Source organism: Eptatretus burgeri, chromosome 1 (genome assembly GCF_056783735.1).
Source record: "Eptatretus burgeri isolate ZD-2024b chromosome 1, Ebu_testis_v1, whole genome shotgun sequence".
Lineage (NCBI taxonomy): Eukaryota > Metazoa > Chordata > Myxini > Myxiniformes > Myxinidae > Eptatretus > Eptatretus burgeri.
The window spans coordinates 59,341,952-59,369,462 of record NC_140961.1 but is presented as its reverse complement, the minus strand read 5'-3'; the positions used below and the strand labels follow the sequence as shown (position 1 = coordinate 59,369,462).

The 27,511-nt window shown below is 43.2% G+C and overlaps 1 protein-coding gene across 11 annotated transcripts in view; it reads right to left on the bottom strand.

The window, feature by feature from the left end:
• The window catches only part of LOC147034570 (RNA binding protein fox-1 homolog 3-like), a 725,225-nt gene that overhangs the window by 394,934 nt on the left and 302,780 nt on the right, over nt 1-27,511 (bottom strand). The window contains exon 1 of one of the 11 annotated variants that reach the window (XM_085885521.1): nt 13,630-13,740. The exons of the other annotated variants lie outside the window; for them this stretch is intronic. The gene's annotated coding sequence lies outside the window, so the exon portion shown is untranslated. Of the gene's footprint in view, nt 1-13,629; nt 13,741-27,511 lie in introns of those variants that run through there. 11 annotated transcript variants of the gene reach the window in all.

The following is a 27,511-nucleotide window of genomic DNA, read 5'->3' as shown; positions in this document are numbered from 1 at the left end:
AACCAGTTGCTTGGGTATATGGGAGTTTGCATTGCAGCCGATAAACATGGCGACTTGGGTATATGGAGGTTTGAATAGCAGCTGGGAAAACGGCCGCAAGGGTTCAAAGGGTTCACTGTGACGCATCAAAAATTTATTAGAATTAAAAAACACATTCACTTCTTTGTTTATTACTTAAAAATCAAAATAATCAGATCAAAAACAAAAATAAACCAATGTCACCCGCAAGGTGACCCATATCTTGCCAAAAGGTGACCACGTGTGACTTCTCTAAGGTCACACTGAGGTGAACAGAGCTGCTATCCACCAGGAGCGACTCCTTGAGGAATATCTGCCTACGAGAGATTCCGATGAGAATCGTTCTACAGAGTAACCATGAAAAATATGGTTTTGCCTCATCACGTCACCGAATGACGTCATAATGTCTCAAGCTTGACATATCTAGAAAGCACTCATCGAGGTGTTCAATTTGAGGTACTACACGATATGGTTCCTAAAACTTGAAAATTTGACCTTGGGGTCAAATATGTTTGACCTTCGGCACTAACCATGAAGGTCAAGGCCAATCGCCATGAAAAATTAATCAGCTGAACGCCAGACAATGAACTATATTCCCATGAAGTTTGAAGACGATCCGATTAAAATTACTCAAAAAATAAGGGTTTTGTCGACTCCCCTGATTTGCGACAAAGTGACCTTGACCTTTGACCTTGACCTTCAAAATTTTGTTCACTGAAAGGGACCTCTATAGGCCTCTGATATGCGAAGTTACAAAAATTTCCAATGATAACTGTGCTCTGCAGAAGTTTTTATACGTGATTACAGACAAACAAACAAATAAACAAAAAAAAAACATACAAGCTGACTAACATATCTTGCAAAAACTTCGTTTTGGCAAGATAATAATTTATTTTTCTTCTGACTCTGTGGACCTTTAAGTTTGTTCATCTTGCTGAAAATGCACCGTCTGTGTTCGGCTCAACTTTATTCCCTTAACACAGTGTACAAGATAAATTGTATCCGACGCCAGCTCAAGAGATAGCTCAACAATTATATATGCCAAATAAATACCAAGAATGTTCCACATCAATACCATGATGTGATATATAATCATGATATCAACAATGTTAAGTGTGAGACAAACTTCTAGAAACTTGTTAGAAGCTGTACCATCCACATATACACTGCACAGATACTTGAGATCAGTCTTGGATCTAACACGTAGCTCAATTGTTGTGTCGTGTCCAGTCCATAGGTTCGATCCCCAGTGGAAATGAATCCAAATAAAACTTCCATCTCGTGCAGTGTCAGCAGGAGGTATATCACGCTGCAGAGACACCAAATGAAATGTGTGGACTCTGACCCACATTATTCCATGACGACTTCCAAAGCCTTGTACACTGCAAGCAGTTGAGAATTTCTTCGGAAGAACTTGGCATGAATAAAGCAGTCAATGTGGTGTCTAGGTGCAGATGCAATTGTGGGTAGACGAAGCCGTGTTGCATTTCCCTCACTAACTGGGGGGTTCGATTCCCAATGCTGATCAGCAGAAACTTCCACAGCCTGCAAGACAGCGTGATGATCTACCCATGATTCATTCTCACCTCAAAGCGTTCACAACTTGTCGTGAGCACCCCGATTCTCTGTCGAGAGTAAGGAGCATGTGTTGTTGTCGTTGTGGCTCGTTGCATGGAAACAAGATCAGTTAAATGAGGATCTTGGCTGTCGCTAACAGCAAAACCAATCTCTGTTGTAGGGCCTTTTGACAAAATATATAATATTATAATCTGTGATCTGCCAAGTGTTTTTGTAAATTTTCGAACACAGGAAAAGTACGACATCTATTTGGCTTAAATTCTGTGTTCCAGGTTTCAAACTATCCACTATAATCTAATGTGGATTAACAATGCTGCATAGACTGGCTACTATTGAGGAGAAACGTTGAACATTGAGAGGGGCAGATAAGAAAGAGGGCAAGATGTATAGTCATGTGCAAAGTGGTATATATGAAAGGTCAATGATATGCATAAGGGAAAATATAGAACATGACATTATTCGCCGCGAGAGGGTTTGAAAGAAATACTCCATTATGAGAACACAGCGATTTATTCATCTCTTGATATTCTGCTGAGCAGAATTGAAAGGCCTTTGGCACCACCAGCAGAGAGATTAGGAGAGTAGGACCTGTGTGTTTGATTGCGTTGGGAGGATAGATGTCTTGAAAGAATGCTGAAAGGTGTTGCTCGAGTGAAACGACCATCATTGACTGTGGAATGAGCAATATAAGTACTTCTAATCTGGAATGAGCACAGAAGCTAAAATGACAGCAAAACAGTCAGCCATATTATTTTGTATGCACCTTATGGCTGCTGGTTGCATCATTGCCAGGAATGTGACCATGCCGCTGATGTAGTGTCCTCTGTTTCCAGGAAGCTTGAAGGCCCCCATCAGAAGGTTACTTTGAGTGGCTGTCCCAGGCTGACCCACCAGCTGTTGAGTTGGATGTGAGTGGTGTTAATATTCCCATTGCTGACCCTCCAATCAACTGTGATCCACCTTCGTTTGTGGAAACACAGGCTGCGGTGAACCGGTTGAAATGGGGTAAAGCTGCTGGGGTGTGTGGCATCCATAGGGAACTTCTCAAGGCTGGTGGAAATGCTGCACTCATGTCATTGCATGCAGTTCCGTGCTCTGCCTGGAACACAGACATCATCCCAACTGACTGGAAGAGAGACCCTGTTGTCCCTCCCTGGAAAGGGAAGGGTGATCACCAGGACTGCAACAACTACCGAGGGGTGACACTGCTCTCAGTGCCGGGCAAGGTCTTTGCTTATTGAAAGGGTTCGCCACCATCTGCATGAGCAACAGGAAGGCTTTACACCAAAGACGTCAACGATTGACCGTATCCTTGCTCTTTGGGTTCTCAACGAAAAGAGACAATCGTTTGATTCAGTGAACCAGGATGCTCTCTGGAGGATTCTTGGTTTTTGTGTGGTGCCACCAAAACTGATCAATCTGATGTTTGAACTATACTCTGTTAATGAGAGTGCTGTGTGGTGTGGTGGTTCCACCTCTGACTTATTTCCAGTTGTTTCTGGAGTTCTTCAGGGGTGTGTACTGACCTCCACACTTTTCAGTGCTTGTATTGACTGGATTCTGGGGAGGATGTCAGAAAAATCAAGCTGTGGTGTATCGTTTAGGAGTTTCAAGATCTCTGACTTGATTTCGCAGACAATGCAGTCATCTTTGGGGGAGACTCTGGATATCCTTTTGGGGGCCCTCGAGGTGCTGAATGAGGAGTCAGTGCCACTGGGATTATGGGTTTCTTGAGTCAAAACTAAGATCCAGGCTTTCATTGACATATTGGATGCTGCTGTCCTGTCTGTGCCTGTTTGTGGTGAAGATGTTGAGATCACGGAGAGATTCACTTTCCTTGGCAGTGATGTATTCATGTCTCTGCTGGCTGTGAGCCAGTAGTCAATAGACATCTGTGACGGGCATGGGGAGTCATGAATTCACTGGATCATGAGGTGTGGCACAGTCGGTATATATGCAAGACAACGAAAGTCTGAATCTTCAGGTCCTTGGTGCTTCCAGTCTTGCTCTACGGATGTGAGATTTGGACTCTGACCAGGGATCTGAGACAGAGACTTCACTTTTTCGGTGAATTCACTTCACTTCACCAGTGAATCCATGACTCCCCAGGCTCGACCCAGACATCTGTTGACATCTGACTCACAGCCAGGAGAGACATGAATATCACTGCCGAGGTAAGTGAATCACTCCACGACCTCAACATCCTCACCACAAACAGGCACAGACAGGAAAGCCGCATCCAAGATGTTATTGAAAGCCTGGATCTTAGTTTTGACCCAGGAAACCCATAATCCCAGCGGCTCCGACTCCTCATTCAGCACCTCGAGGGCCCCCAAAAGGATATCTAAAGTCTCTGCAAAGATGACTGCATCATCTGCAAAATCAAGGTCAGAGATCTTGACATTCCCAAACGATGCACCGCAGCTTGATCTCTCCGACAACCTCCCGAGACTCCAGTCCATACAAGTGCTGAAAAGTGTGGGGGCCAGTACACACCCCTGAAGAACTCCAGTAACAACTGGAAATAAGTCAGTGATGGTACCACCACACTTCACAGCACTCTCAGTACCAGAGTAGAGTTCAGACATCAGATCGATCAGTTTGGTGGCACCCCACAAAGACCAAGAATCCTCCAGAGGGCATCCAGATTCACTGAATCGAATGCTTTACAGAGATCAACATAGGCTGCAAGCAGCCCCTGCCGAAACTCTCGTCTGCGTTTGGTGAGGACACGAAGAACAAGGATACGTTCAATCGTTGACCTCTTTGGTGTAAAGCCTGACTGCTCTGGATGCTGGTGCTCAAGCAGATGGTGGCGAACGCTATCAAGAATTATCCGAGCAAAGACCTTGCCCGGCACTGAGAGCAGCGTCACCCCTCGGTAGTTGTTGCAGTCTTGACGATCACCCTTCCCTTTCCAGAGAGGGCCAGCAAGGCCCCTCTTCCAGTCAGTTGGGATGATGCCTGTGTTCCAGGGAGAGCACAGAACTGCATGCAACGACACGAGTGCAGCATTTCCACCAGCCTTAAGAAGTTCAGCATGGATGACACAGATCCCTGGAGCTTTAACCCCATTTCAACCGGTTCACCACAGCCTGTGTTTCCACAAGCGAAGGTGGACCACAGTTGATTGGAGGATCAGCAACAGGGATTGTAACACCCCTGACATCCAACTCGACAGCAGGTGGATCAGCCTAGTTACAACTGCTCAAAGTAAAAGGCCCAGCAGGCCTTCACTTCAGACTCCTCTGTCAAGAGCCTACCACCCTCTGCTCTCACTTCAGTACACCGAGGGATGGGCTTGGATGAACGCAATGCGCGAATACCCCTGTAAGCAGGACGAGAATCACTTAACCACAGGTGATGTTCTACCCCCTCAAAGAATCTTCACACATAGGCCTCCTCGTCCACCCTTCGGCAAGTACAGTTTTATACCTCAGCTCCCTGGAACAGCTCAGCTCTGCCATTCAGCCTGGCCCTGCGACTCTGGCCAATGGTATCCAGTGTCCCTTGAGAGACAAAATTCTTCTTTGCCCTGCGGTGAGCTCCAAGACATCCACCGGCAACATCAAGGACGGTGGTCTTGAAGGCACTCCACAACTCTTCAGGATCTCCCAAAGCACCCAGACCTCCCAAATCTCTATTCAGCCTGTTTGCAAACTCCTCAGCTACCCTCTCATCCTTGAGCTTGCCAACATACAGCCTATGTTGGGACGGTACCATTCTCCTGGATTTAAGGTGCAACTTCAGAGTTGTTCCAACAAGCCGGTGGTCAGTATTGAGGAACTGAGCACTCTGGTAGACCCTGCAGTTCTGGATCATCCTCCAGCGACCATCAACGAGGACATGGTCAATCTCCTTTGCCACACCACCAGTGTTGGAATACCAAGTCCAGCGATGAGCTTGTGGGTGCTGAAACCATGAACCAGCCACCCTAAGTCCAGGACTTCTTGAAAAGTCATGGAACTTAGTGCTATTCAGGTTCACCGTTCCAGACGCATGGGGTCCAACACATGTCTCACTCGCCTCAGTCGGAGCATAGACAGAGACCAGGGAAATGACACCTAAGGAGTGACAAATCCTTAGTCTCATAATACGCTCGTTGACCGGTGTTTCCTCAATTATCATTGGAGTCAGCTTATTGGACACAGCTTCAGCAACTCCTTGGGCATAGTAACCATCAGAGAGACCAGACCAATGGTAGGCATAACCACCCACCATGGTCTCGCCGCAATCCGGTCTCCGAACCACAGAGAGTGCTGCAATACCGATGTCCAAACACTTGAGACGCTTGGACGAGACCTCAGCAACACTCTGTCACACACTCCCGCAATCTGACCCGGGAATGTTACCCCGTGGTTTCCCTCCTATCATCAAAGATTAGGGGTCCCGAAGGCTTTGCCCCAAGTGCAACTCCTGCCACCAACCTCCTCATAAAAAGTAACCCAACTGCAGGAGGACGTCCGCAGACACAGTTGGGCACTAGATATGGATGGCCGTTGGCTCACAAGGAGCTCCTCTGCCCTTTTACAGGTTTTGTTTTTAATCCTGCTGGGTGTCCATATCCAAACACCCTCCTCACCAAAAAAACCTGGTGGGGGAGACGGTTTCGTCACCGACAACCCGACTATGAAACAGGTTAGCACAGGTTTACATGGTACCTGTCGCAAGTCACAGATCTAATCTGGCCTGACCTGACATATAAAGTCCAGGTGAGCTGACAACTGATATTTTGTTGTTATACTTTTATACAACTAATAATATCAGTACATGCAGTGCCTTCAGAAAGTATTCACACTCCTCAACTTTTGTCACATTTTGTTCTGTTACAATCTGAATTTAAAATTGATTATCTCTAAAAAAAAAATTGTCACCGATCTCCACAAAATACCCCATCATGATAAAGTGAAAACATGTTTTTCGAATTTTTTTACAAATTGATTGAAAATAAAATACAAAAATATCTAATTTACATAAGTATTCAGCCCCCTGAGTCAATACTTTGTCGAAGCGCCTTTGGCAGATATTACAGATTCGAGTCTTCATGGATTTGCCTGTATCACCTTTGCACATCTGGATTAGGGGATTTTCTCCCATTCTTCCTTGCAGATTTGTTCAAGCTATCATGTTGGATAGAGAGTGTCAGTGAACAACAATCTTCAGATCTTTCCATGGATTCTCAATGGGATTCAAGTCTGGGCTTTGACTGGGCCACTCAAGGACTTTCACGTTCTTGTTCTGAGGCATTGCAGTGTTGCTTTGGCTGTATGCTTGGGGTCATTGTCCTGTTAGAACGTAAATCTTCACCGCAGTCTGAAGTATTTTGCACTTTGAAGCAGGTTATCCTCATGGATTTTCCTGTATTTTGCACCATTCATTGCTCCCTCTATCCTTACAAGTCTCCAAGTCCCTGCAGCTGAAAAGCATCCCCATAGCATGATGCTGCCACCACCATGCTTCATTGTAGGGATGCTGTTAGATGAGGTGAAGAGCTGTGCTCGGTTTCCACCAGATGAATCGCTTTACTTTCAAGCCAAATAGTTCGATTTTTGTGTCATCAGACCGCAGAATTTTTTGCCTCATGCTCTCAGAGTCTTTCCCGTGTCTTTTTGCAAACTCCAGGCCTGCGGTCATGTGCCTATTTCTCCGGAGTGGCTTCCATCTGACCACTCTCCCATGAAGCTTTGATTTGTGAAGTGCTGCAGAGATGATTGTCCTTCCGGCAGGTTCTCCCATCTCAGCCAAGATACTCTGTAGTTCTGTCAGAGTGGTAATTGGATTATTGGTCACTTCCCTGACCAAGGTCCTTCTTGCTCAGTAGCTCAGTTTGGTTGGACGACCAGATTGAGGAAGAGTCTGGTTATTTCCATATTCTTTCCATTTCCTAATGACGGAGCTCACTGTGCTCTTGGGAACTTTGAATCCTCCAGAAATAGTTTTATACCCTTCCCCAGATATATGTCTCCTCAAGACAGTTCTGTGGACTTCATGGATTTCAGCTTTTCATTTTAAATTAATTTGTAAAAAAAATTCGAAAAAAAAATTCCACATTGTCATTATGGGCTATTTTATCTAGATTGGTGAAATATATTTTTTAATTTAATCCACTTTAAATTCAGGCTGTAACACAACAAAATGTGACAAAAGTCCAGGGGTGTGAATACTCTCTGAAGGCAGTGTGTATTTCCATAGGTTTACTGTTAACATGTATCGGTGGTGATCAGCAAGCCTGTAACTGAATAATTTGTTTGAAGGCCCTTTGAAAGACAAGAATGACATTATAATCCCTGTTTAAAAAATGCAGCAAAAAGTAGAAACAAATACCTGTTGCTGCATTTGAGCCTGGGGAGTAACTGCTGAAATCTATCTGTCCGGGTTATTCCCGACATCTTTGTTCTTTGTTACTTTCATACTTCATTCTACTTTTTCACAATTCTCTTTGTTCATTCTAATTATTGCTGTTTCTTTTCTTCCATCTCTTTTACTCTCTATTCCTCTCTTTCGTTTTCTTTCTCTCCAAGTTGAAGTGAATTCTTGCAGAAATTTTTCTGTAAGGCTCACTTGGCTGCGCCCGAATGGGTTTGAGGGTTGTGGAGTCGCGGCTGAAACCCGAATCCTATCCAGGTTCCTCCTGATGACTCCATCTTTGCTCTTTATTTATTCATGTCCCTTCTGATGACTCAAATGTAGTATTTATTCTTCCAGTTGATTGGAAATTTTCAATAAAGGTGAAAGAAAAATTTCAGCCAAAGTTTTGTCACTTAGAGAAGGTAGATGCAAAGGCCCAAACACAGGTAGATTTCAGGACTTGTTTGCTGGTGTTACAAAAGAGGTCTATAGCTCAGGAAAACACTTCTCTCTACTTTTTCAAGGATAATTGCTTGAGTACATCCACAATAAAGTCAGATTAGGTGACAAAAGTAGAAAAACAAAACTATTTACTGATTAACTTCAGTAGCTGTCATCAGTTTTGGAAGAAAAATAAGTTGTAAAACATCGTTTGTATGATGATTAAATACTGGTTCCAAAATGTTTTGGAGAGAAAAAAATGGAGAGAAAGAAAACGAAAGAAAAAAATCCATTTGTTACAAGCCTGACAAAAAGGTCTGAGGTCAACTTCAGCAAAGTTCATGTTGAAGGTGAAATGTCAAAAATTTGGCAACTTTTTCTTTCTCCATCAACAATGCCCCGCCAGAAAAGATAGACAACTATTTATCCTTTTGCTCACAAGTCAGCAACTTTGTGTTTTCTATTGTTCATCCAGGAAGCTTGTTACGCAACTTGGCAAAGGATCGAGACAAAATTGTGTATTGGTATCCACCACCATCTTGGTCTCACAAGTAGAATGCTATATCAAATACCGATTACAACCATTACCTTTTGGGTCTAATTCAGATTTATTTATTTACTTTATGGAGGATCAAACAAATATTAAATAAATAAATGATTTTCCCCAAGCAGTGCAAGTTATAAAACTGGAGCATATTAAATGCCCTAATTCCATCTTCAATGTGTGTGACTTGGTGTGGTTAATAATCTAAGTGTTGTTAACAAGCCCCAAGTTGTACCAAGTCAACAAGCCCCCTGAAATTATATCCTAAGTTCACAACCTGGGGCTTACGAACCACACTACTAGCTCACAACCCACAATGATCGACAAACATTGGACGTGGAATTCCAATAGACCCGTCACATGTCAGATAGATGCATAAAAATATTTGAATGAGTTTATATTAAGGGACGTGACAGACCCTGCTGGAAGGTGGATTTTCTCACCCTTCCAAATCTTTGGCACTTCAGGTGCATCCAGAATACAGACGGTGTCAATTAATGACCTTCTGAAAAAAAGTGGAAAGCCATTAGTAGAGGGATTGCTTCCATCACAAATTGTCCTGATACTTTTTAAAACATCTACATACAAAAATCTACAATCTTCCGGTTCAGCTCATCGACATCAAAAGCTGCTTCAGCTTATAATGGTCTCTTCTGGCATTTACATGGTAGTCGTCGAAGCTTTTAATCATTCAGTCTTCAAAAGATGTGGCCCAATCACTCACATCCGTTTCAGGCATTCCAACACCAAATAAATAAATAAATGGGAATAGCGAGACATGTTCAACAATACTGAATACTAACATCAGCATAATTTAACGAAACAGACAATGGATGTACGAGCATGCCGATGTCATCACAGCCATTTCCGCAGCTTCTTCAGCAATAATATGTGAAGACGAGCAATAGAATGTGATTTTATCCCAAGCATCGTGTACAGCATTGAACTATGATGAACAACAAAAAAAAAAATTTAAGTTTTATCAACCACTACTTAGTACTAGGACTTGCAAAAACTTTTCCTTCTGGAAGTCATAGTTGTCCATTGGATTTCACTCAAAACAGGCAGTCCCCCATGAACTGGGCAACACCAAAAGTGAGAATAAAACTTGACCTCTAATAGCAGGAAGGACCACTACTGGCAATGTTTAAAACTTAAAACAGATGAAAGCACTGGATACTGCTGATTGATATAGACAACATCTCAAGATGATGGAGTCGTGCTTGTTAATCGGTAGTCATGACACATGGGACATCAGATCAAGCACGTGCACCCAATGATGACACAAGTAGTGTTGTGGTAGCCCTGTTATCGATACAAATATTTTCAAGTGTCTTTGTCTTTGAGCGTTTGCACATTATTCTTTCACGGCCGAACTGTAGCACCAAGAGGCTCAAACTTTTGGGTGTAGGAACGTCAGAATCTGAGAAATTGTTGAAGCTACCAGACGTTGGCCTTGACCTCCGTTTTGACTCCACCAAAGGCCGCCATAAAGTGTATGTTGGGATGTGCAGTGAGGCAGTGCTTTTGCCGACCTGCAGGAAAAAGGTAACCACCCAAGCCAATAATTCCAAGCCTTTCAATATCCAACACGTCCCAAAACCACCACCGGGAAAAGCTCACCCAGCTGGGCAGTGCCGGGTATCTCCCCCTCCCTCCCCATCTCCCAGGTAGCAGTGGGTATCCCCTGCTAGTTGCAAATACAGCGATTATGAAAACATTTTGCAAAAGCACTTAAGAATTTTCTGTACATCTGTTGAGGCTGGTCAACCTTAAACCTCCATGAAAAAAGCATTTTTTTTTTCTTTTGAATGCAAAACCTCAGCTCATGGAAGGGCGAGGAGAAATAGAGTAAAACAAATGGTGACTTATTGGCAATGGGATCACAGATATATACAACAGCAAGGGAAAGAACAAAAAGGAAAACGTGGAGAAAGAGGAGGGGAGAAAATACATTAACTTGCAAGAAGAGGGATGGGTTAGGTGGGGTTAATGGTGGTAAAAAGATTGCAGGTGTGGATTGGGAAATACATGAGATGGTGATGCACTTCTTGCTTGAAGCCCTGGAGGGATGAGTGTGATATCAAGGTTCAGTGTCAAGATTCAACGATCTGAAAGAGGTTCAGTCTCGATCTTCTAGGTCTCAACATCAGGAATGACCTTTCCTGGGTCGATGACATTGCAAAACTGACCTCCAAAGCCAGCTGCCGGGTGGGTATTCTCTTTTGATTCAAATATTTCCTTGGAAAATCAGAAATACGAACAGTCTGCAAGGCTTTTGTCCATACCTCAATGGAGTAATGCTCTCTGCTAAGGGTTGGCACCCCTGCATTGCATCTGTCTCTCCGGGATTCTGTGGAATCTCCTTGATGAGGCTGAAACAGAGGATCTGTTGCTCTCACATTGCAGGCAGGTTTGTGGTCTCTCTGCTCTCCACCATCTATTCTCCAATATTGCTCCCTCTGCCCTCTCTCAGTCCTCCGACCTTCCCCAGCAACTCAAGGATACACGTGAGTTCTTCGAGTAATCATCTTATGGTTAAACTTCCAAAATTCAAGCTGATCACACACACCAACTCTTTTATTCCTCACTTCTCCCATCCATGGAACCACCTTCCAGAGGCTGTTCTGTCTCACCCTTCCCTCTGGGACATCAAGCAAGCAGTGCCACAGCATCTATTGTCATCCCCAATATTGACCCATGATCTTTATTACCCTCATTAAACTTTCCTAACCCAGCCGTCAAACTCGTTAGTGTCAGTGTTTCCTCCCTTCCTCCATTTCATCTTTTCCCATTTGTTCATTCCATTGATATTTGTCCCACCGTCAGTTCAACCTTGCTCTTCGATGAGCCTCGCTCCTGCAAAGAAAAAAAAAAGGTTTCCAGTGGAAGTGGGTGGAAAACCTGGATTTTTGGAGTTGAACCAGCAAGACCACTTCATCATTAAAAAAAACAAACAAACAGCGAAACATTTCCTTGGGATATCGCATGAGATTAGGAATATGATTGTTGAATCAACATGACTAGCCAATGGTAGCAGGTACCCAGAGGGCATAAACAGGTATGAACTAGTGATTTGAAGAAACAATAAAATTTTTAATTATTATTTAGAAAAAGGAAGAGTGGGGGGGGGGGGATGGCCAAAATTATTCCCACATTTTTTGTGCAGTTTACCTGGGGAAGTTTTTGGCCCAAGTCTTTCACGAACTGGCAGGCCAGGCCTGATGTTCGACAAGGTTAGGGCAGGAATTTCGAATTTGGCCATGCTGCCAGCAATAGCTCATCTAGTCTTCGCGAAAGACACCGTGGGATCTTTAACGTCAACTTACGAAGGTCGGTAGACGGGACGCCAGTTTAACGTCTGTCCATTGATTAATCAGCCTGCCTGTGAAATACCAGGATGACAGTTTATATCTGAGCCAAGATTCAAACCCAGTTTAGACAGAAAGCTTCGTGGCGAGTGTGCTTACCTCTAGGCTATCCTGCCAGCCCCCAGCTTGTCAAATTACCATTATATTAAAAAAAATAATTCAGGTGCAATGTGGTGTTCACATTTATAAGCCCATTCGCAGCAACATCAGATAGACAGACAGCAGCTTAAAACATCCACATGTAAATACATATTTGGAGTCTTGACACGACACATTGTATCGAGAAGCTAAGTGAGACATGAAACGTCCACCCACATGGACTTTGCAATCCCGTAGCAGAGGCCCTTCCTGCCAGAAGCATTTACTCCAGACATTTCAAGCTGCTAACTGTGTCCCACAGTGCCATGTTGTGGGACCAAGGCCATTACTGGAAGCATTTCAGGCATTAGCATACAAGCTGACAACCTTTCCAGGGAGAAAGAAAAATTGAAGATAACAAGAGGATGTATTTTGAGAACATCACTTTGTGCTATTAAAATGCTAATTTTATTTTACTCCCAATTGCAATGGCCCATTGACATGTTAGCAAAATTGCGTCGGATATTCACCCACTATGCATCATTTGTCCATAAACCCAAGTTTAATGGGACATCCCCATGTTCTTCCAGATGCGCCACGAAACAGAATGTGGGAATGTGAGCAGTGGCCGAGCAGACTCAGGACACACGGCTGAGACACGGAGACCCCAGCTGCTCAGTCAAAGGTGTTTTAGTGTAGAGCAAGTAAAAAAACTCACTGCACCCCCAACCGTATACTCCCCACCTCCCTCCAAGTACCCCCACCGTGGCTTTTAAATTAGCAGTTGCCTTGGTTACCAAATGTTGTTATGACATCACAAATGACAGCAAGCTGTGAGAAAGATCTTGAAAAATATATCCATGTGGTATTGTCTTGCAAACATGAGATGGATTTTCTCTTTAACGAGCAATTTATCATTCGAATTTCAGAACAGATCAGTGTAACGGTAATAACGAGTTTGCTCCAAAACTCCGCCTCCTGCCCAGATTGGAGTTTTACACTATTACCACAAATTACAATGGCCAAAAGACAACAGATGCCTTAATTACATTTTCATTAGCACCGATCGTTTTCTGGCAAATGATCCATGAAAAGGCACAGACAGACAATAGCTTTGGCAGAAACCTGCAAGACAAGAAAGTCGGCAAGCAGGGCGACGATGGCGACACCGTGAAGTCCCGACTGCTATAAAACACAAACGCAATGGGTCGCCTGCAACCGCCGCACACGGCGTGCAGAGTACGCGCTCACCGAGCGATGGCGCCGCAACCTCTCCAGGAGCCGACGGGAACGAGCTGCTTCGTAACAGCATCTGTCGTGTGCTCGCAACTGCGCCACGCCAATAAGCACATCTACAGCACCCCGCCCTAACATCCCCAAACCAGCCCTCCTTCCGACCCTCTACCCCCCTCATCACAAAGCCTCACCACCGGCGCCCGTCACTCTACTTACCAGCAATCAATCTATTGGCGCCCGTGAGGGTGCTGGCGGATCCGGGAAAGAAAAAAAGCTCGTGGGATGTGTCATCTCTGGCGAATCCGTGCAAGGATAAACCACACTTCTACTGTGACATATAGAATCTTCTCAATGCCAGATCACCACCAAAGTGATGTCAACTCCATGTTTAATTCCTGCCACCAATGCACGGGTCTTGATGGAAAAAATTGCTTTGGTGAGCTGAGTAATGGCTGGTAGCGGTGAAGAAGAAAACTGCTGCATCAGGGCAACCATGTCTTAAATATTGGACGTAGGCGCGTCTGATGAGGTGGATGTAATTGTAAGGTGGTTTTGGTTGTCATCCGGCGATGGCTACCCAAGATAGTCACACGACACCAACCCAACCATCGGCTAAATGTAAATTATGGCACACTACGACAGGCGGACAGATGGTCAAGCCAATAAAGCATGCCTGTGCTCCCTTGTTCTACCAAAAAAAGAGAAAAAAATTGGAAATTAACCAGCAAGTTGTCACAAATAACCTGTACTTGGCAAAACGCGTTGGGCCTCACACTCGACCACCTCATGTGGGACAGGAGGCAATGCTGGAGCTATTTCTAGTGTGTGCCAATGCTGATGTCAAAGTTGTTTGGCTCTTCGAAGGTTAAGCTAGAACAAGAGCCTCATGAAATATTAACAGCCCATTTTCTGCACTGGAACAGTGATAGCTTGCAACTGCTACTCGTTTAATTATCCTTACAAGTTTTCACAAACATATATGTAGCTCATTACATGGAGACGGAGTTGAAAAAAAAAACATAACGAAGCAAATCTGCGATGGTTTCAGGAAGACCTCAGATTCAAGAACACAAGAATGCATGGACTACAATCAGCGCAGAATGACAAATGGAGATTGAAGAGCAACATGAGGTCGCTTGCTGCTTTCTGGTGATGAATGAAAAGGCAAACGTAGTAATGATATACCGCATTCGAAAAGTGCTGATCAGGAAGCCTGTGACTTAAAGATAGGAGGTTAAAAAATAATAATTAATGGTTATTGTGCAGATGTAAAGGATAAAGTTGTTGAAACAGACATTTAAAAAAAAAAAAACAATTCCATTAAAACATGTTATAAACATGAAGATAATTTCACGGTCAAATGATTTCTTGAGTCAAGCCATGGAGTTACCGACGACCGACCTGGAATCACACATTATCCCTCGCAGTAAACACTATCTTGTCCATTGAAAGCATATTGACCAGATAGTGTCCGTGTTGCCATGTGCTTCAATACAGACAGTGATGGGATCTCATTATATAACCCGAGAGACCAAAATAGCCACCGAAGATAAGCCCCGACTGTAGAACAACAGTATCCCTGACTCCACAACAATCTCACCCTTCAACAGGCACACACAGACACTGTATATATACATATATATATATATATATATATATATATATATATATATATATATATATATATATATATATATATATATATGCAGTCTGTATCATCCATTAGTACTGCCCTCCAAGGCCAGAATGCCAAATGCATTGGCCCGGGGGTTGAAAACAGCAGGTAAATGTGAAGCAAGTCGGTTGCTAACTCTCGCTCTTTCTCAGATCACTCAATCTTCTCTGTTTATCACTGACAGCTTTACACGGTTTTTCATTCAAACCCCATGTATAGAAACCAATATGGCGATGGTAGGTTCTAAACAACTCTCAATGGGACTCGGCGGCATAATGGATGTCTGCTTTGGAAGGTCGGGGGGGGGGGGATTCAAAGCGGACCCCAGCCGAGTCATCCCAAAGACGTTAAAAATGGCACGTGCTGCTTCTTTGCTTGTTGCTCAGCATTGAAAAAGAGTTGAGCACAGACAAACAACCACAGTTTGCCAACCATTGCACAGGCTTTTATTGGGCCTAATGTCCTCCTCGTGTGTTGAAGCTCCTTGGAAGGGAGCTCCTATTACTGTACAAATGAAAGATTTCCATCCGGCAGGGTCATCACGCAAGTTCTTCGTGAAACTCGTCCTCGGTCGAGCCAATTTTGCTTTGTTCGAAAAACACAGCAGAGTGTAATTACAGAACAATATCAGGGAGAAAGCTCCTAAAGAAGAAGACAAATGCTGAGAAATGCAATGCCACTTAACAGGAAGAAACATCAGACCAAAATGATAACCTTGAAATCATCTTCAGAATGGGAGAAACAACAGGTAACTGGAACGTGGCCAATACAACATGGAAAAGACCGACATACCACCCCACGCCTCTACTTGTCATGTTCACACTACCTCCGTCACTCAGTGTCCTTGCGCAATCAACGAGGTAGCGGGCCCTACCAACAGGACAAATGAGTTCTGGTTAATTGATTATTTCACACAACAGGACATGTGTACAAGGGTCCTAGAAAAGGAGTGACTTTCTGATCTGTGCAATAGCAAATAATTAGAGGAGAAAGATGACTTTACAAGCCATTACTGCATCCAAGGCATTACTTGCCTGATTAATGCCATTACCACGTCCAAGGTTAAGGGCAAATCACCTTCGTTTCAGGTTGCCAAGAACCAATTACCATTTGACAAAATAAGCGATAGGTCAATTTGCCAGCATACGTCGCCAACGCAAACTACATATCCTCCAATGAAAACGCCATTTCCTTATCGACTATCAAAGAAATCCCTAACGAACTCACCAAAGTTGATATTAAAGCACAACCACTGTCCATACCATGTACAAAAAGAAACCCCCCTATGGGGGTCAAGCATGGCAAACATTCCGCAAAAAAAAGGCATCGTTTGTGCGAACAAAAACATTCCAATCGTGTGTGGCATGAAGTAACTCTCCGCTGGTGGCACGCGCTGCTAAAGCAAGCACAGCAACCTGATACAGCCTGACAACCCAAAATATCCAGTTGCGCATCCGATGGAGGGGGTACGGCCATCCAAAAGCACACTGCTGTCCGGAAGCAGCTGTCCCACGGGCCTGAAAAACTAAGTCCTTCAATGATGTATATGGATACAGTAAGCAATTAGCAAATTCATATAGTGTATATACATACATATATATACACACACACTCACATTCAATTTGACTGAGAGTTTTTATTGTTTGTCAAAGCAGAATAAAAAAATAAAAAATAAAAATTATATTGAGGGAATGGTTGGGTTTTTTTGGTAAATGAAGTCGACGCTCATGGAAGATCAAGAACACAAAATGGACCACAGCATAATATAACTAAAATAATAAAGTAGAAAGGGAAAAATCACCAATGGCATGGAAGAGGGACACAACAAAGGGACACGAGGAGAAAGAACGGGCGAGGAGAAAAATGAGAGCACGGGGAGGGGGGAGGAGGACGCTGCTGGATCCAAGCTCAAACGCAGCAAGAAGAGGAAGGGAAAATCTGGTACGAAACAAAAATGGGGCAAAAAACGAAAAATAGGATGTGGGAGAAGGGGAATGCGCAATGAGCTAGAAAGGAAGTGGTGGCCTTAGGGAGAGTAAATGGGAGTAGATGAGCTTGGATGGTGGATTACTTGATGTGGTGGCAAAGATCCATATAAAAATCGTTGTAGGGAAGATTGAGATTGAACAGATTGAGGAAGTTGATTCGATAGGGAAGTGAAAAGAGGAACAAATGAGTGGAGGTGAGCAGTGAGCCTTGATTTTGGGAGTTTCACCAGAAGTAGGTTACTGGAAGACTGTGTCAGGTTTGCAGAAACATATGAGGGTGCGTGCGGGGGGGGGAGGGGGGGGTATGCATGGAAAGCAGCGGTTGCAATGCCAGAAATTAGAGGGGATAAGACAGAGGCCACTGACTTTTCTGCAATGTGAGAGTAACAAGCTGAGAGACTCGGATTCATCATGGGAGATTCCAAAGATTTTGAGGATCTGTGATTTCCACTGTATCAAGATATGTAAGGTGTGAGGCTGGGGCACCAGCCAAAAGGGAAGAGTAGTACTTCATCGAGCTGCGAGTGAAACCCTTGTCAGTTGATAAAAGTTCAGATTTGCCAAAGAAAGAATTTGCCTGATGTAGAATGCTCAGTTGCAGGCTGGCTTTGGTGTGCAAGCAAGGTATGTAGTTGTGCAAGAAGGATCCTATCTGATCATGAGACCCAAAGCATTGAGTAACTGCACATTTTGAAGAAGTTTGTTGAGGAAGTAGATGGGAGGGTTCACCTGAAGGTCCTTTTGGAGAGACAGAGTGAGATTGTGAGATTTGTTTGGGTTTAAATAAAAATTCCATGTATCGAACAAGCTCTTGATCTTATCAAGGTCGGCAGACAGGGAAGAGGGGTAGTCAGGAAACAAATGGAGCAATGGTGTCGAGTAGACAGAAGAAAACAGCGAGCCTACTAACCTGCCTGAAATGTGAAAGTAACAGACCTTATGCTTTTGCCTCGTCATGGATGCTTCCAATAAAATGAGAGATTTTGATTCCACAGAATCTAGATGAGACACATGTGATGCTGGGGCACCAGCCCATAGAAGAGAGTACTATAACAACACTCGGTAGAATGCATACATCCACAAGACTGCACACTTCACATTTATTGTCCCACTGATCGGTCAGATCTGCATCTCAACCTTAACCAAAATCATTTTGGCTTGTTTTTGTAACCTACCCAACTCATCCACCCAGTTTTTTCAAAACCCATCCACAACTTTTTGAAATTTCGTGCTATACCGTACATTGTTTTGGTCCCATCTCTCAATGTTGAAGAATCACTTCAAAATTTCCAAAAATTCTCGTACCCGATTCAGGATCCAGATCTTCACTAAAATTGAAATGATTTGTCCTTGTTGAACACCCAACGTCTCCAGCAAGTTTCGTCCGAATCTGTTCTTAATGTTTTGAGATATCCTGCTCGCAAACAAACAGGCAAACAGGGGTGAACACATAACCTCTGCCGACCTACGGTGGTGGAGGTAAACATTCCACTGAGCGAAAGACAAAGGCCTTGTCGACTGTAAGTGTCTCTGATTTTCGAAGGAACGACTTGAATCTACAGAGGATGCCCAATATGCAGCTGGCTTTGGAGGCCAGCATTCCTATCTGGTCAGCTCAGGAAATGTCATGCTGATGGTGAGGCCGAGAAGATCATGTGACTGAACCTCTTCCAATAGATAACCAAGGAAATAGAAAGGTGGGTTTGTTTGCCGATCATTTCAAAGTGATCGGGTAAGATTGGGATTTTCCAGGATTGAAGGACATGATCCATTTATCAGACCAGAGTCCAATAATTTCCCGATCAGCAGAGAAGCAGCTGTTGTGCCTTGGGACACACCAGCCTCAACAAGGAGACGAGAGGACAGTTTCACATTGAGAGACACGTACTGACTACGAGAGTGGAGGAAGTCAGTAAGCTGTGAGAAGGGATGGTCTTCATGCTATCGGCTGAGTTTTTAGTACAAGGTGAGACACCAGGCTGTCAAATCCAGTACTCAAGATTTGTCTAGCGATATGAGCCTGATCCCTTGTCTGAGATCAAGGGCCTCCATCCATTGTTTAGAAATCAGAGAGAAAAGGAAGGATGTCAACCGCAATGATGGATTCACTGCCTTTTCTTGGATTGGAAATAAGCTCATCGGCCTGCAGTGAAGAGGAATTGTTTTTATGCCATGTTTGGAATTTGTTTTTGTCCTATCGGAAGCAAGTACCCATAATGGTGTGTTTCTTGCTTTAATCTATCGGCTGAAAATTAAGATTGTGAGAAGTGAGAACAAAGAAGCAGCCACACAGACCATTGAAATGTACAGGCCATTAGAAATTTACAGAAAACTGGCTGGTTATTGGCTGCCAAAGATATCAGCATTTAACCGATACAAGTTATATAAAAGTGTCCAGGATGAAGCACTCCCTACAATTAGCCACGTAGATGTCAAGCGGGTTAAGGGTCTCATTTTCACTTAACAGAGATGCTGTTCACCACATTCGTTCAGAAGACAACATTAGTGAATATTATTGTTGGCAGTGTTGAGTTTAGTATTCATATTGTAGTGTGTTATAGTTATACTTTGCCTGTAGAAAGTATAACTATAACATATATACCCCTTCAATATATATGACTATATATACCCCTTGAAGGGGTATATAACTATATATACCGCTTCAACATTTTCACCTTTTGTTGCCTTATAGCCTGGAAATTAATTGCATTAAATCAGCCATTTTCCACTCTAATTTATACATCGTAACCCACATCTGCCAAGTGAAAAAACAAATTCTACAAATTTCAGGAAATTAATTAAAATACAAAACTATAATATCTTGGTTGTGTCGATAAGTGTCCACCCCCCTGAGTTAACACTGGGTGGAAGCACCTTCAACAGCAATTACATTTGTGAGTGTTGGGATGAGTTTCTACGAACTTTGCACACCCATTCAATATTGGAAAAATTTGTCCATTCTTCTGTACAAAACTGTTCAAGCTCAGTCAAGTTTTGTGGGGGGAGCAGTGATGGACGGCAATCTTCAAGTCACACCACAGATTTTTGATTGGATTTAGGTCGGGGCTCTGACTGGGCCGCTCAAGGACATTTATCTTTTTGTTCCTTCGCCACTCCAGTGTAGCTTTGGCTGTGTGCTTCGGGTCGTTGTCATGTTGAAAGGTGAACTTCTATCCCAATTTCACTTTTATTTCAGAGGGCCGCAGATTTTCCTTGAGGATTTTTCTGCATTTTGCTCCATCCATTTTCCCTTCTATCCTGACAAGTGCCCCATTCCCCTGCTGTTGAGAAACATCCCCATAACATGATGCTGCCACCACCGTGTTTCATCGTAGGGATGCTGTTCTTTGGTTGATGTGTTGTGTTGGGTTTGCGCCAAACGTAACGTTTTGCATTTGGGGCAAAAAGTTTATCTTGGATTCATCAGACCACAAAACTTTTTGCCATATGGCTTCAGAATCTCCGGCGTGGTTTTTTTGGCATACCTCAAACAGTACTCAAGGTGGGTTTTTTGAGTAATGGCTTCCTTCTTGCCACCCGAGCATACTTGTGGAGTGCTTGGGATATTGTTGTCACATGCACACAGAGACCAGTCTTTGCCACAAAGGCATGTCTCTCTTTAAAAGTTGCCATTGGCTTCTTGGTGACCTCTGTGATCAGTCTCCTCCTTGCTTGGTCATCCAATTTGGTGGGTAGGCCTGATCTAGGCAGCGTCTTGACTCTTGGTTGTATCGTACGCCTTCCACTTCTTAATGATTGCCTTGACTGTGCTCCAAGGGATATTCAAGGCCTTTGAAATATTTCTATACGCATCCCCTGATCTATGCCTTTACACAACCACATTCCGGAGGTCTTTTGAAAGCTCCTTGGTGTATAAGGGATGCGGCAAAGGTGAATTAAGAGAATGGAGAAAAGAAACGTTGTAACAGTTGGACTTTTTAGACATTGGATGAAAGAAAGGTCGAATTGAAAAGTCTCTTGAAGAAGAAGATGAGTAGTGAATTATGATGCAACACGGAGAACCACACATGTGAAAGTGGAATTTGAAACATTTTAAGAGGTTTTTTTTAAAAAAAATAATAATAATACTAAAGATTAGGTAGGGTTAGGTTAAGGAGAGGTTGAAGAAAAAATTGTGAAGGAGTTTGGCGAATGTGGATCGGTGAAAGTAGAAGGAAGATGGTAGGACGGTGAAAGTCACCGGGAGAGGAGGAGGGAGTGGAGAAAATAGCGATAGTGTTGGGAGCGATAGAAGGAGTATGGAGGGGAAAGTGGAGAAATAAGAAATGATGGTAAAAAGGAGAAAATACAAATAAACACGATCGTGCACATAGAAGGGAAGCCGTGTCGGCCTCAGGGAAACCCCATATGACAAGACCGATGAAAACTCACCAAATAGCACAAGTTTTGAAACAAAACCGAACGAGGAACACACAGAAACCATCGAGGAAACAAAATAAACTGTCATAACAGGACAAACAGCGACCAGAAACCTATCTTTGAGGAAGTCGGCAAAGACACCTGAGAGAACCAACCAAGGTATGCAGAATTTGGGGGACATCGGCACAGCCCCGTTTTTTTGTTTTTTGTTTTTTTCTGTGATTTTCAGACATACACACACCTACAGAGAATCACCTTATTTAATACAGTTGGATTTGGATTTCCTGACATGTCTTTGATTTCCTCTTGTATGTTTTTCCCCCAAATTAATGACTTGGAAATCGAAGATCTGCAGGTGTATTCATTTCCTGAGTTTGTTTGCCTGTTTGCTCAATGTGAAAATCGAACATTTGTCAAGTACATTGGTTGGTTGCATGCATTATTCTGTTTGTCTATTTGTTTGTCTGTCAATCGCCGACAGGTCACAATTCGAAACTGATCGTCACGAAACTTCACCAAGTTGTGGAGGTAGTCTCAACTGAGAAGCCTATTGGTTTTGAGGTCAAAAGTCAAAGGTCATCTCAAGGTCAAATATCTAAAATTGTCATTTTTTTCATCCGATTGACTTGAAAATTAAACGGCAATTGCATGTTCCATCACTGAATTGGGAAAGCAACTATTTTGATGTGAAAACGTCAAAGGTCAACTCGGGGGGAAAACATCTAAAAATCATCAAATTTCATCTGAAAAATCGTCAATTTTCATCCGATTAACCTGGAAGTTAAGCAGCAATTGCATGTTCCATCACTGAATTTGGAAACCAACTATTTTTGAGGTCAAAAGGGGCAAAGGTCAACTCAAGGTCAAACTTCTAAAATCATCAATTTAAATCTGAAAAAAATAATACATTTTTATCTGATTGACACGAGCTTGGAATAAGATTGTGGATTTTAGGCCGAATTTCCTAAACTGTCAATTTTCATCCGATTGACTTGAAATTTGAAGAGGAGATGCATATTTGGTCATTTAATTCAACCACCTATTATTTTTGAGGTTCCCCTTGTGTGCTGCCTTTTTTTGGCTGCTGATTGCATCATTGGTTAGCTATGCCACTGCGCAGCTATGCCGCTGATGCAGTGCCCCCATTACCAGTACACTGGTGTTCATTTCGCTGACCTCAGAAAGATGACAGGCTGAGTCAACCCCCTGGTGTTAATTCAGTGGAAAAACGGAACTCAAAATCAGGACCCTAGGATCCCAAGCCACCACCCTAACTGCTAAACCAACACCAAGCTTATTTTTGAGGTAAACCTAGACCAAAAGGTCAACATAGACTAAAGGTCAGCAACTTAGGTGGAATTTCTAAAGTCTACAATTTCATCCCATTGACTTGAAATTTGTTGAGTATTTGCATACGAGGTCAATGAATTCAATAAACAAGTATTTTTGAGGTCAACATAGGCCAAAAGGTCAACATAGTGATTTCTAAAATTGTCAATTTTTATCCATTTGACTTGAAATTTGAAGATTATTTATATTTCAGGTCACTGATTTCAACTAGCCAATTATTTTTAGGGTCGATTTGGTTTTATGGATTTCTCAAGTATCTTGCTAATGCATGACATCTTTCTTATTTGTTTGTCTGTCAGTTACTTACAGGTCACAATTCCAAGTCAATCTTCACAAAACTTAACCAAACGATAGAGCTAGTCGAAAACGGGAGACCGATTGCTGTTCACGTCAATAGTTAAAAGGTCAAAGTCACAGAAATCATCAATTTTCCTCTGAATGAATATATATATATATATATATATATATATATATATATATATATATATATATATATATATATATATATATATATATATATCATGAAAATAATTTCAAGTGTTTGCATGTTTGTTTGTGGGTTTTTTGGTACTCTTTCACGGCTGAACCATAGCAACTATAGTTTATTTATTTTTTTACTTTTCTCACTCTTATCATCAAATCTGCCATGACCTTTCCTGGGAAAGTCACATTTCCAACCTTGCCTCAAAAGCCAGTCGCCGACTGGGAATCCTCCGTCGTGCAAAGTCCTTCCTCGGCCCTCTTGAGCTCCTGACTACTTACAAAGCTTTTGTCCGTAGCCTGATGGAGTACTGCTCTCCCCTCTGGGCTGGTGCTCCTGCCTCCCACCTTTCTCGACTTCACGCTGTCGAAACCAGGGCTTTTAAGATCATTGGCATCTCCCGCAATGAAGCTGAGTCTTTGGGCCTCTCACTCAATCACCGCAGGTTGGTCGGTGGTCTTTCTGTCTTCTACCGACTCCTCTCCAGCCTTGCCCCCCCTGCTCTCTCTGCGATTTGTCCCAACCACATTTCCACAGGGCGCTCAAGGTCCGCCAACAACCCCCTTCTGGTAAAACTACCAAAATCACGAATCACTGCTCATCTTCACTCTTTCATTCCTCTTTTTCCCGCCTTTGGAATAAACTTCCTCACTCTATTCTTTCCCATTCTTCCCTCCATGCTTTCAAAACAGCTGTTCACCACCACCTCTTATCTTCCCCCATCCAAATCCTCGATCTTTTCTACCCCGATAATCCACCCATGCCCACTTCCTTCAATTCTCCTGCTTTCCTTCCTGAAAGTCCCTGTAATGTCCATCTTCTCCTCGCCATGTTCCCCGTCCCATCCCCATCCCTCTCCCTTCCACAGTTCACCTGTGTCTGTTCCCCAATGTTTTGTCCCTTCCACTCCCACCCCTCTTGTCTCATGCCTCCTTGCTGTGAGTTGTGTGTTAGCTCTCATACGAGCCTCGACCAAGGTATACAAAAAAAAAAAAAAAAAAAGCCTCATCTTTATACCTACAAATCGCTGGATACATTACAACGCATATAAATGCCCGGAGATGCCAGTGTTCATGGCTTTATTTCATTTATACAAATGTGATAAGCCGTTGAATCTCAACCTTTTTAGCTCTTACACGAGCCTCTGCATGGTATTCCAAAAAAAAAACAAAGAACAACTTGAGTCGAATTTCAAAATTTGAACTTCTTAATTGAATTCAGCATCTGTTCTGACTGCTAAAAAAAAAATTCTAAAAAGTGTTCAGTTGTCCAATTCGGACATTGTTTGACATTCCGGATGTCTCTGAGTGTTCGTGGCTTTATTTAGTTTCCACACGTGCGATGTAGACATTTATGTTGCAGCAGGAAGGGGTGACTATGGCTCAGAAGAACATGAGCAAATACCTTCCCAGGAACTGGGAGCAAGGTGATCGGGCGATAGCGACTGCAGTTAGAGCGGGAGCCTTTACCTTTGTAAATGGGGATGATTACCTCCGCCACCGAAGGTGAAGGAGGTTATGTTTTTCACCCCTTTCGATCTGTTTGTCTGTGTTCAGGGCATCTCAAAAAGTTAAGGACGGATCTGGATGAAATTTTGTGGACAGGTTCGGTGTGTCACAAAGCCGAAATGATAAGATTTTGGTGAAGATCCAGATCTGGATCCGACTACGAGAATTTTTAAAGTGATTCTTCACCATTGAGAGATAGCGCCAATAACGATATATAGCACGATATCTCAAAAAGTTGTGGACGGATTCGGATGAAACTTGGTGGACATGTTGAGTGAGTGGTCAAGGAAGAATTGTTTCAATTTTGGTGAAGATCCGAATCCGGATATGTTTGCTTGAATTGTTTAATTGTTAAAGTGATTCTTCACCATTGAGAGATTGGGCCAAAAACGATACATAGCCTGATGTTTCAACAATGTATTGATTGGGCCTGATATGTTCTCATGGATCAGGCATTGCATGGTGGAGGTATGCGCTCTACCGAGTGCCCTTCTCGTTATGCCATTTTTCTACTCTGCTGGAACATGCCCAGAATTCCAGACATTTGTGAAAAGGCAGTGAAATACCTCACTAATTGGAGTCTCAGCACATTTCAGCAGTTCTGCGGTGATGTTGTCACATCCAGCTGCTCAACCCTTTTTTCGTTTCCTCACTGCATGATGGACCCCAGACAGGCATGGAGGAATCACACACACACAGAGACATCATCGCCAGCTTTGGGTGCCTCTTCCTCCAAGTCTGGGAAGTGTGCAGCAGGGAGGAAGTTAAGAGCCTACAAAAAATGCTCTTTCCAGCAGTTGATGGTTTCCTCATTGCTGTGGCAGGGTGTCCCGCGTGCCTACATGATCGTAATCCTTTTTTTTTTGTTTTCATTTGAATTTTGACCAGTATGCTTGCGCTGGACTGACCAGAAGGCAAGTCTCAGGTCATTTTGATGGATACCTTCCTCGGCTTCATTGGCCAGGTGCCAATACCAAGAGTCAAGGTCTTTCCTCACCTTCGCCCGATAGACACCTCTCAGGCGCCTTCTTTCTGGGATGTTTCCTTGAAGTCATGCTCGCCTCTTCATATCAATAATGACCACTGTATCAGTAGACAACCAAGGCTGTTTCTGTGGCCTACTAAATCTGACTGTCTCAGATGCTGTCAAGAGGACAGTGTCACGGACAAGAGGCCCCAAGACTCCTGAATGTCGTCGGATAATTCACTCAGAGCATCCAAATGGTTATGGATGGAGATGTTGTATCAGGCAGACAGCTCTGGGTCACGAACCATAGTTTCCACGTTCAAGCACCGCCCAGGTCTTGCTTGATTATGGCATACAGTGGAGGCAGATATCAGATGACTAATTTGTGGTCAGTGTTTGCTGGAGCTTCAATTCCTCTAAAAACTCGATATGATTTGAAAATTGAATGATCTCAAGATAAAATGTGATGCAGTTCTTTATGGGTATTAGCAACATTAGAGATCCAGGTGAATCTGTGTGTGTCTCTCCTTCTGAACCAAGCACCCATCATGGATAGGTTATGAAAGGAGTCGAAGGAGATCATACAAACAGAGTTGTCATTCATATAACCTGATTTGCATTTCCCGATAACACTCTCAAATCCTGCACGATATCTGCCAAAGGATGCGTTCAGGTCACCGAGAATCAAAAGTTTGTCATGGGGGGAGACCGATGCGACAAGAGAATCCGATTGCTCATAAAATGTCTTTTTCTGAACTTGCAGAGACCTCAATAGGGGCGTATACCACAATCAGAGAGAGGGTGCCATGTCGATTCTTTAGAGGAGCCACAAGGAGACGGCCTAAAACAGGGTGTCATGACATCATGGAGCCGCTCATATCACTTTCCAGTGTTAGGGCTACTCCATGGGTGCCGTCAATGTTTGCCATCAGAGTACAGTGTGGGGGGTGGTGAGGAGGATTGACCCTTAATACGGTGGAAATGTGAAGCGCAGTAGATGGAGCCAGTTCATTATAAAGTTGAATAACGTGCCCCCAACTACGTCAGACGGTGCCGTTTATCCCAAGAGGGATCCATCCGCCAATGAGTGGCTCAAGGCATCGCCACTACCAGGTGCCAGGTTATTTAACCCATAGTTGGGGGGTTTTAGATTGGAGTTGTCCTTCTCCTAGGTGTGTGGCCAACCAAGGCCGATGAGCACCATCCCTTGCATGACAACCCCCCAATATAATCAAATGGGACATTTTATAAATATATTGCCATACATACATCAATAATTTTTCAATATGTCAAATTGAAACTCACACAACTTATTTGTACATATCTGTAGTGTATGTCTGTAAAGTTTGGCCAAAATTTGTCAAATGTCGAGGTCAAGGCTATCTGAAACATGTGAAATACCTATTTGGCTGCAGTTCAGCCAAATTTGTTTTGCATAACATTTAGTCATGTAAAAAAAACTTGATAAGTCAGATTTTCAAAGCAGCCAAATTGCTGTTTCCATGGAAACTATTGTTTATTTGCATTTCACAATGCTAAGCGCGACAT